The sequence below is a fragment of the Heterocephalus glaber genome, unplaced genomic scaffold (genome assembly GCF_053883595.1).
Source record: "Heterocephalus glaber isolate CG9 unplaced genomic scaffold, H.glaber_assembly_v1.0 deba00001461, whole genome shotgun sequence".
Taxonomy (NCBI): domain Eukaryota; kingdom Metazoa; phylum Chordata; class Mammalia; order Rodentia; family Bathyergidae; genus Heterocephalus; species Heterocephalus glaber.
In genome coordinates this window covers 47,785,260-47,797,253 of record NW_028258308.1, presented here as the reverse complement: position 1 = coordinate 47,797,253, position 11,994 = coordinate 47,785,260, and the positions used below count along the sequence as shown (strand labels likewise).

General features: G+C 38.9%; 1 pseudogene; it reads right to left on the bottom strand.

The window, feature by feature from the left end:
- Nucleotides 1-10,624: 10,624 nt before the first annotated feature.
- LOC101699717 (olfactory receptor 2T1-like) lies at nt 10,625-11,576 on the bottom strand (annotated as a pseudogene).
- Nucleotides 11,577-11,994: the final 418 nt, after the last annotated feature.

Here is an 11,994-nt window from a genome sequence, read left to right as displayed (position 1 = left end):
TCCAAAGATCTTTGTTTCAGATTTGGTACAGGTCAAAGGAAGAAATTATAGTGATTGGTTTTTACCTTGAAATAGAGCATCAGTCCATGTAAATTCAATATTTTCTTGATCTTAAAAAGATAAGAAAGAAATCTCTAAGCATATGAAATTTCTGGGGCATTTCATGCAAATCAATCCACAAATAGTCTTAAATTTGCAAACAATATTGAGGTGTTAAGTATTGTAATAATGGACAATTTTCAACAATAGCTGCATTTTAAAGATATTTAGTACTGTTAAATCTTCACAGATATTATTATCTATCACTCATTTAATAATTTCTGGAGAATTCAAAATCCTTCTGTTGTCTACATTTTGCTTTGTGAGCTAAATAATTTCAAAATACTACTGAAAAAATGAAAGATTTAGAATGAATAATCCTTCAATTCCCTCTGCTGCACTGGATCACAATACTTGTGAAGGCTAGAAATGAATTTAGCACTTATTATATGTCATAAAAAGAGATAGAGAATGGGAAGCAGACTTTTATGTCCTATATCTGTTATTTTGGTAAAAGAAAGTAAAAATAGGTATAAGTGCACTTTGCAGGAGTAACCTACCGGATGTTAATAGTATCAACTTTATCAGTTAGTATTGATTTTGATAGTCACTTTCTGTGCTCTAAAGATTTTTCTCCTCCTGTAGAGAAATGAAGCAAAAAGAAGAAACCATATGTTATTCAGAGAAATAAATTCATATTAAATATTCTATAACTGGAAAGCCATATAAATGTCTGACTAAGCAAGTCATTCTTATGCATGGAAAGAGAAGAAGAATTATAAATTTTTCTGTAATATCAAATAACCATATAGTATTAACACATGCATAGATACTAATATTCTATATATCATATTGCAATTTTGTTTCTCGACCATATAAATATAATAATACTGAGCTAAGATTCTAACTAAATTTAGTACTGAAAGATAATTTCTAAACAAATTACTTATGAATTGAAATACTTCAATCAACTCAGGTAAGTAAGTTATATTGACAATAATGATTATAGATGAGATTTTAGCAAAAACTTTGAAAGGGAGTAGAGGGAAGGTCAGGAGAGGAAATTGACACCTAAACATATTAGAATCCATGCATAGCAGAAGCTTGCATTTCCGAAGCATACTTCAAGAAGGTATTTTGTTTGTTTGTTTGTTTCAAGGGAAAACATACAGACAAGAAAGCACAAGATGGGAATAATCTACACATCAACAACAGGAAAGGAGAATTTTGATGACCTGAATCCTATTTCATAGATGACGATGTAAAGAGGGAATGAACGTTTTCACACACACACACACACACACACACACACACACACACATGCACGCACACACACCTCTTGAAAGCATATAAGCACATGAATGGGGAGACTGGTGTGACATGACCCGCTTGGTGTGTTTCTCAGATTATACATATAGAATGTAACAGGATATCTGTCAGCAGTTTGTCAAAGGAAAGAGAAATATGCACATTCAATGGATTTCATGACACTTTATTTTATCCATTTATTCTATCATGATTTCCTGATTAGAAAACATGCTCTAGTTTTAATGGGTGCTCTACAATCTCCTTGTATAATCATCAGCTCTCATTAACCTCTGACTCTGCATAGACCATGGCAGGTAGGCAGACATGGACAACCTCACTATCTTCACAGAATTCCTCCTCATGGTTGTTGCAGGCTTCTGGAGCTCCAGGTTCTGCAAGGTGTGCTGTTCTTAGTGATTTATCTGGGAACACTAACAGAGAATCTTGTGACTGTAACTGTCAACATGACAGATGCACATCTGTGTTCTCTCATGTACTTTTTAAATAAGCAATGTGTCCCTCCTAGACTTTGGTAGCATGTCAGTTATTGTTTCCAAAATCATAGTGAATTCCATGACTGGTAGTATGTCAATCTCCCTGACAGAGTGTGCTGCACAGATTTATCTCTATATATTTATCTCTTTTTGCAGAGTTAGAATTTGGCTTCCCAGTGGTCATTTTCTATGACCACTACATGGCCATTTGGCGCCCTCTGAACTACAGGCTCATCATCACACTGAGTCTGTGCTACCAGCCAACAGCTGGCTCCTGGGCCTCTGGTCTGGTCTACTCTGCAATCCACACAGGCTCTCTGGTCAGGCTTCCCTTCATGAAGACCAATGTTATCCTGCAATATTTCTGTGATAGTCCTCAAATCCTGAGGATATCATCATCAGTTGTCCAGTTTTCTGTATTTGTAATCATTGCTATAAGCATTAGTCTTTTGATAATGTGTTTTTCATTTATGCTTGTGTCATACATTAACATATTTATAAATGTGCTAAATATACATTCTGTGGAAGCCTGAAAGAAAGCCATTTCCACCTGTACCCCACAGTTGGCCATTCTGCTGTTCCTTGTCATTTCAGGAGCAATAGATGTCTTAGGTCCCATTGCAAAAAAACCATCCCTTAAGAATCTTCTGTTTGCCATGTTCTAAAGCATGGTGCCCCATTAGCGAACCCAGTTATCTGCTCTCTCTGCAAGAGGGAGATCAATGCTGCTCTGCAAAGGATGTTCAAAAGGTATTCTCAGCTCACAGACAAGGGTTTTATTTTTTTAAATAAAACATAAGTATCAATATATCAGCAGAAACTGATTTAATTTATTTGCTGCATTTTCCTACATTAGAATCTACACCTGTGAATTATCTATTTTAGTTGTCATTATATATTTTCTTGACTGTTCTTGTTGTGCTGAAGTACTTATTTTCCTTGCTGGGTATCTTGTATATCTTGTATATTTTATACATATTTCCTGAAACACTAGACATCTAGCCCACATTGACATACGTTTTGAAAATATTTGGCATCACTTTGAGCTAAGAACAAAGTCAAACTGCATAAGAAGAACAAGCATTACATGTTCTACCTTAACAGATGCTTGTGCTCTTGAGAGAACCTCAAGTGCTGGATCTGATCAACCTGGAGAAGCACACTGAGTGGTCCTGTGAGAGGAACCTGCTGTCTGCACTGTGCTCTTTCACTCACTCTTCCACTCAGGCTGGGATAAGTGACAAGATGATTAGAAAAGTGGATATCTCAGGCCTGATGATTCAGTGGTGTGATCAACACTGAGGTCCTTCTCAGCCCCTTCTGCTTCATCTTCTAAAGTGCTTTTGATTCATTCAATGAAAATTAGAGCACACACAAAAGAAAACCTGACCTTCAAAATATTGTAGTTTGGAACTTTTGAGTTATCCCTTTGCTCTGGATGAAAAGATGCAGTCATGTTGATCCACTAAATCTTGTCTGTAATGAAGAACAAAAATCAGGGTATAACACCAAGACAGATGGAACAATGACCGCTATTTGGATTTACCATGAGAGCAGCAGCTAATTTTTTCTCATCAATAGTATGCACAAATGGATTCACTCATAATGGAAAGCATTTTATTTTTCTGACTCTGAAGAGCTGAATCTGCATCCTACTGGTAAAAATACAGAAATAAATCCCAAATACTTCAGTTGTTTCATCTAGAAGCCCTATCTATGAAAACCTCAGCATGCAGGTGCTGGTGGCCATTTAGCCCCAGTCTTGAACTCAAGCAACAGAGCATCAGGTTCACTGCATCTCTGAACTTACTGCTCCTGGCAGAAGCAAGTGTGGTTTGGTACCACTGACCTGGTGTCATCCAGAGCTGGTGAAAAGTCTGGATGTGTCTCAACCAGAGGCATCCCTCTGATGCCTGAGATGCCTCAACTTTCAAGTTTTATCACTGAGGAGGCTAGATCTGTTCTTCTGCAGCTTTATTTGGGTATACATGACAGTTAAAATTGTATGTATATACTTTGCAAAACTTGATGTGATTTCTGTATCCATATATATATATTTGCCCCAACCATGCTAATTAACATATCCACATTTTTTTTTCAAAATATATTTGTGTCTATGTCATTTGCATAGCTGTTTTTAAGGAAAAAAAATCACTCTCTACTTCGTATTTAAATTGCACCCTTATAAACGCAGGGTGTTAACCATTCTGAATCTTCACATGTTGGAATAAAAATTTCTATTGCCCTAAAATTTCTATTTAAATTTGTATTCAGATTTTCTGTCCAGGTTTATTTTCCTCCATGTTTTTGAATGACCAAGTAGACTGATGTTTTATTTCCAGTTTTAAATTATATAATTGTGTCACTTGTTCTTTTTTGCCTTTCTGACTAGAACACATTATTTTCATTAGTGGATTCATAAAAATCCATATTATCATTTCTTTTTTAGTATTTTGAACTAATGTCTTGTCGTGAGCTAGATGGTTCCAATCATGAAATTTAAATATTTTCTGTGGAAAATTTTTATTTCTAGAATTTTTTGTTTTTAATAATTTAATGTATTAAATCATTCATTGACAAATAACAATCATATCTAATTCTGGATGCAGTGTCATTCTATGTATTTTGCAAAATAGAATATTGATATGAAGCAAATTAAAAACTATCATTCACTATTCTTACCTGTTTTAAGTGTAAAACAATATCTACTTTTTTCAGAACATGACCAATATGCAAAGCTTTACTATTTGAGTCACCATAAAAATAAAACAAAATAAAGTATTCTCATTTGAAAGAATAATCAACTGTGTCACAAAAATAAATATATACAAAATGGCTCAAATGTGAAGTGGCCTTGGAATTAATTATTTGTTGCATTTACTTAAATAAACTTCCTTGAAAGGACAGGTGAGGATCCAAACAGGAGAGGTGTGAGAGCAGATGGGAGGAGAAGAGTTAAACAGCAGAATTGGTGAACGATGTGATTAGAGAAGGGGTAGAGACACTGTCTCAGGTCAGGAGGAAGAGGGTGCTTGTGAGCAATTATGCTGACAGCTTCCCTTGCTCATGTGGAAACTCTATCTGTCTTCATATTCCTCGGATCCACTCTACACAGATCAGTGGGCAAAATGTAGAGAGCAAAACAAAACTTTTAGAAGACAAGATGAGAACATCTTGCATAGGGATTATGTAGACAAGACATGAAATTCATGGATATAAATGAAAATATTGGTAATTTATTTTATATAAAAACAAACTATGTAAAATATAGGTCAGAAAATAGCATATCATATAAAACACTAGAAAAAATTCCTTCATATGTATTAAAATCATCTTATACATGAAAAAAATCAGGTAAATTTGATGCTAAAAGGACAATAGACTTCATAGGCTCTTCACAAAGGAGAAATTGTAAATGATAGGTAGATCAAAGAAAAGCTCATCATTCCAAATAGAAATCAAAAGAATACATACTAAAGTCACTTTTAGCAGAAGTACATATTAAATTGATTTGCAAGTATTCAAAATACAAAGCCCTATTTTTTTTAAAATCTGAAGCTTCACTGTTGGAGGGACTCTACAGTGGTATAGCTTTATGAAATATATAAATTCTAGTGTTTTTTAAAGCTTGAATCCTTTTTGGTTCATAAATTCTACCCTTGGGAATAGGCCCTATTTTTTCCATTTAAGAGTAAGGACACAGGTACAGAATCATTCTCACGAGCCATAACCTGGAAACAGCATACATACATAGACAGTGAATGGGTGTGTCAGCTCTAGTATATGCATCCAGTGAAATGCCACATACTATGGAAAATGTACAATTTCTATACAAGATAGTGTGATAGGTATTACAAATATAATATTTAGCTAAAGAAGCAAATGTCAAAAAATTTTTTCTAAACATTTTCTGTTACCTTGCTTTTAACTTTTTTCTTCAGTTTTTATTAGTGCATGTTTGCAGTACATAGTGATCACATTCATCATGGTAATTTGTGCCTGTACATAACCATCTTAATTCTTTTTAGATCCCTTTTATCTCCCCTTCCTCCATCCAATCATTCTTCCCCTTGCCATTTATGAAATCTCTAGCTCCATATCTGTTACCTGTACTTCTATTTTCTTTAAATATCTTTTTCCTTCCTTCTCTCCCCCAAACCAATTTCTTACTAATATCTATTCTTCAGCAAAGGTAAAGACCTCAAGTACAAGGCAAGTCCAGTTTAAAAGCTCAAAATAGGAAAAAATTAACTATGCTGTAATGTACACATACATAGTAAAATTAATTTAAAAAGACAGAGGAGACCAGTTCACATTGGCTCTCACTGTGCCTTTCCATCCATTAGGCCTGGATGGGGGTGGCCATGTGCTCTGGAACTGAGCAGCACCCCGCAGAGCCCTGTATGCTGCTGGTCTCCAGAGGCCAGGGTGCAGGAACCATCAGTGCTGCCTTGCAGGTGGGTGCACAGGACCTGCACTGTGCTGCAGCTCCCCATGATTGAGGAGCAAAACAGAAGGGGATGGTGTCTAGGTTTAATGGGGCTGATAACTGGTGCTGCAGGTGAGAAAATGTAGTATCTTTTCCTCACCCAGACATCTGCATGAAAAAAAGAGGGATCAACAAAAGCATAACAAATTCAGCAATGCAGTTTTTGTGGCACTGGAGTCTTCAGAAATAAAACTCCGAAGATCCACGGAAAAATGTGTTTTCATAATGATCATGCAGGAGTCTCATTGGAAGATCCTGGGATGAATTATCCTGGTAATAACTTCAGGAGGGGAACTGGGCAAGGCTGGGTCCCTCATGGCCTGTTTGTGACATCTCTTTCTTTTGGTTGCAGGGCAGGGCCCTTCTGGGATGAGGGTCTTAGGACTCCTTTCAGAGAGAGGGTAGAGAAATCTTCCATGGGAGCTCTCAGGGAGGAAGGAGGAAGAAGGTAAGGGAGTGCCATTTCCTCTTTCTGTTTCTGCAGTATTCTCAATTTCTTTCAGCTTAAAATATTCAGGAAAATTATTCAGTACACCAAGGTCCCGTATTCTGGGGTGTCATATTCTGAGCCCTAAGAATTGGATTTAAAAACTTTCACATTCATGTACATAGTCATAATAGACTAAACTAGTCAAAGCAGTCAAAGGACACAATCAACTCTGTCAAACAAAATTGTCCTTATCAGTGAGTGTCTACAAAGCCATAGGAATCCATCTGTCATTGGATGGGGCTGTGACAGGAGACAGACTGGCAATGTGGAAAGGGGACTGGGAATGGAGGTAGATGGGGGGGAAATGGAAGTAAAAGCTATGAATATGGGATATGTACAGAAACTGAATCCCAATGGAGAATGTATACCTAATACAATAAATACAAAGAGAGACAATGGGGTCCTCAAGTTACCCTGCCCACAGAAGAGCTTCCTGTCACAAAAAAGCATTTCCAGATGTGACAAAAAAAAGTCACTGTCAGATGTGGTAGGTGGAATCAAAGAACCCCACACTGAGAAGGCAGTGTGAGTGCACACAGAGTGAGCTGCAGCCCAGCCTGGGGTGCTTATGTGTTCTTGGGGGTTTTGGGGTCTTAGGATCTGTTTTCTTATGTCTGTCACTATACCTATTAGTGGGCTGGTTCAGAATGGAAAGAGTTTGCATGTGTTTGAAGTTGGTACATAGTGTGTATATAGCACAGTATCCAAGAGTAGAAGTCTCTGGAATTTGGGAACCTGTAGTGTTAAAGGAAAAGCACAGCACCAGTTTATAAGCTTATTGTACCTTAAAGACCTGGGTATTTTTTTTTCTTTTTGAGTGATGAATATCCTGGGAGGGGAAAGTAGGCATGGTTAATCCTGGGTAAATTTGTTTCTTGTAGCTGCCATTTTCTTAAACTGCAATTGGAAGATTACCATTGTTTCTGTCTCTTTTCTTTCTATGTGTGTCTTCTATTCCACCTCACAGCTTTTAGGATTGTGATAAAAGAATAAAGAAATAATGACAGTACTGCAATACTGAAAATGAAGGCTCAGACCTGAAGATACTTTGTTTTGCATTGTTCTCCTTTCATTGCATGTACTCTTCCTTTTCTCCTTTTACACAGAATCAAACCTATGTGGCCTCTGTATTACAGCCTTTCCCACACCCTCACAGGGCTTCAGCACAAATTCTCCTCATGTTCTCTCCTGAGTCACTGATTTCTCCTCCAGCACCAGACCGTTCACACCAAACCCAAATAAACATGGCATCGTGTACAGGAGAAAGTGTAGATTAACTTCATGTCCCTTGCCTATATAACTTGGACTCTCCTGTTACTCAGAGAAAACTTCTCTTCACATGGCATCCTGCAATGGCTTTTCTAACAGTTGAAACTTCCAACTGTTGTACCACAGCACTCGAGGCCCTCTCTGGTCTGCTCCCTACAGGTTTTCAGACTCATATTCTCCATTCTTTATTTCTGGGAGATAAATGACTCTGTTCCACCTTGTGGACACACCATCTCTGTTCCACTACATGGGCACTGGGTGTATTTCCTGCCTGGACGGCTCCATCTCTGTTCTTCCTGTGCCCTCTTTTGCTCAAATGCAGTCTCCTGGGGACCTTCCTGAACAACATAGCTAGGCAGCCCTCCACCTATCTCCACCTTCCCACATCGTCATTGCATTTCCTATGTACACTACATGAGTTGTATCTTTAACCTTTTATTGAAGTATAAGTTCAAAATATTAAACATACAGAAATTTGAACCTGTTTATGTTAAGCTGAACTCTGGCTGGTTAATCAATGTGCATGGGAAGAAAGAGAAAAGTACCAGAACCCAGAAGCCTGTGCACACACCCATCCAGTGATGGATGGGTGGCAGCTATCTCAATTTGAGGATTTGAGAATACGAAGGTCACTGGTGGAGAAAATCCTTTTCTTGTGCCTGCTTTGGAGTTCATACTCCAAAATCTGAGCACTTCACCAGAAATGGGAGCCTCCTTATATAGGGATCTACTGGGTAGGTGAGCATCCACTGAAGCAGGTGGGCTGAGTTACAGAACATTCCTGAAACCCATACTGGTTGATCATGCTCAAAGGAGCAGAGGGATGGTGTTAAGGAAACATTCCTGGAAGGCACCAGCTAACAGATCATTCTTGAAAGGTCACGCACTTCAAAAAGTTGCAAAACATTTTTATACATTGGACAGGAGCACTGTAGCACAAACTGTTACATTTCTGGAACAAAATATTTTGTGGCAAAAAGTTATGGAGGCAAGGTAAGGGCAATGCAAGGTGCTGTCTTATTGTATACTATTGCTCTATCACTATGAGTATCTCATGATGTATTTATCCATTTCAACATTAGTGTGCACCAGTGGGCTTCTGGAAGCCCATAGAGTTTACCTGTTGCTGTTGTCTCTTGGTGGACATTATGGATATATCTATCAGGAGGTGACCCAACATGGATGTGCTGGGCACAAGATGTGGATATGCTCAGTTTGTCACTTCTACCACAGAGAACATTCTAGGAATATAAATTTTATTTGATTTGCTTTTTGGTTTTTGCACAGTCTTTCCTCCGCTGGAGTGTGAATTTCTTTAGGGTGGGGGCTTTTCTTGATCACTGAGTGAATAAGAAAATTATGTCTATAGGATAGAATGTTTTACTGGTAAAATTTTTAGTAATCTTGGCATCTACTGCACACAAGAACCCTGAAGTCTGTATTTGAGGTCCACTGTCCTTACCTGTGAAACAGAACTTGATGAGACTCATTTGTGCTGAGAGGGTTAGAGGACAAGGAACCTGACAGGGCAAATCCTTGATTAATTTTATAGAAAGATTGACCCACGTGGTGTTGGCCATGCCATGATGAAGTTTCTATAATGGTGTTTCCACGTAGCTCTTGAAAATTTCCTTGAAGCCACCACTTCCATTCTTTAGGAATTTCTTACATAACCAGGGCAAGGGTTGTATATGACTTGCCATCTGCTTTCTTTCCTCAAGTCCATGGTAACTGGGAATATTGAGATAAATATGAGCTGACCTGTTTCACTGTGGTGGGTCACAGTTCACCTTGAGCATAATTTAACAACTCTGAAAAGTGTTTCCATATCTTCTCAACCCACAGAGTTGTGTGTTTCTCCAGAGCTTGGGGAAGTTTCTCAGAGCACGTTCTCAAGACCTTTGCTCTGGGTGCTGTTTGTTTTTCATCCATTGGTTGTAACTTATCACACACGGAGTCTTCACTGTGTCACTGCAAAGAAACAGAAGTTAAATACTGATGTTTTACTGAAATAAGGACAATGTCTGACCTCAGCAAGGATGATCAGTATTTGAGCAAACTGTGTTCAGTGAACCTTCCAAGCTCCAGGTGATGAGAGCACAAAAACAGCTCACCAACTATGCTGAGATGCTGTCAGGGAAGATAGCCTTCCGGATCTCTTTATATGGCGAGCTGGGTTTATACACCAGCACCATTAGTCCTGTCTTCCCTCCAGCTACCCTTGATATTGTCCATGACATTTTAAGTTTTGAGTGACTTCTTATACCTACAAGAGGATAAAGTCCTGGGAAACATTTTCTCACTTGTGTTGTGGAAGCCACTGGATATTTATTTTGACTACATGTGAACAGGTTAGGAAAAGGGAAGATATCAGAAAGAAAGGAAGAGATGAAAGAAGAGGGGTTAAGAAGAAAGATTTTGTCAATGTTTGCTTTCCTGTCCACCCCAACTATTCCTTCTTGTTCTTCCTACAGTGTGACATCGCCATCCTGACTCATTGTCCCCATCCCTATGCCAATAAGACTGAGTCAACCCTCAGAAGGCTGCTCCAGACCCTTTCTGGAAAGACCTGATGCTCCCCAGCACCCTACTTAGTGCCTCAGCCATATCCCTGTTCCTCAGGCTGTAGATGAAGGGGTTCAGCATGGGTGTGAAGATGGTATAGAACACAGAGAAGACTTTATCCTGGGCTGGTGTGTGGTAAGAGAGTGGCAGCATGTAGGTGTACATGGTGGCCCAGTAGAACAGGGTCACAATAAGCATGTGGAATGAGCAGGTGGCAAAGACCTTCTTCCTGCCCTCCATGGAACTCATGTGGTGGACTGTGGTCAGGAAGCAGACATAGAAAATGATCACCACAGAGAACAGAATGAGAGGCATCAGCATAGAGCACACATACATTATACATCACTGTCTCATACAGGGCTGTGTCTGCACATGCCAGGTATAGCACAGCTGGCTTCTCACAGAAGAAGTGGTGAATCTCCCAGGGGCCACAGATGGGGAACCTCATGATGATGGGTATGAGGAGGAAGCCATCCAGAGAGTCCCCTAACCAGGAGCATGCTATGATCATCCAGCACACCCAGCACCCCATGAGAACCAGGTATGGCAGGGAGTGGCAGAAAGCCATGTAGAGGTCATAGGCCATGAGCCCCAAAAGGAAGAACTTGACCCCCACCAGGGTGAGGTAGAGGAATTGTGGAGCTGTGCACCCCACAAAAGAAATGGTTCTCCGGCCCAGCATCTTGGGCACCATGGTTGAGATGTACATCATGTCAATCAAGGAAAGGTGGCTGAGCAAGAAGTACATGGGTGTGTGGAGGTGTGAGTCTGTGTGGATCAGAAAGACCATCATCCCATTGGCCAGCAGTGTGGTGAGGAAGATGGCAGAGATGGTGGCAAACAGGAGATGTGCACTTTCCTTTCTGGTGAACAGCCCCAGGATGGTGAAGTGTGTAGAGGATATGTTGTGTCTTTCCATTGCCCCTACCATGGCATTGAAACAGCCTCAGATCTTCCACATGAAATGATGGATGATGTTCCCAGGGAAATAAAGTGACACTACAAATTCATTGTTAAGCATAAGGAGTCTAAAATGCAAAAGAAAATATTGAAACATACCCTATGCTCTAAAATTTATATGTAGCAATTTATATCATGTTAATTTTTACCAATTTTAAATAAAACATGATTAATAATTTAAAAATTTTAAAATATTTTGGAGAAGATGTCAGGAAATTCTACTGTACTACAATAATACTGGTAACAACAGTTTAGAGTATATACTATGCCATACAGCTGCTGAACATACCATGTTACAGTGTGAGTGTGTTGTGAACCTACTGCCTTAGGTGAATTTAAATTGACTTCATTATGAAATGTACCTTCATTGTGGACAGCAT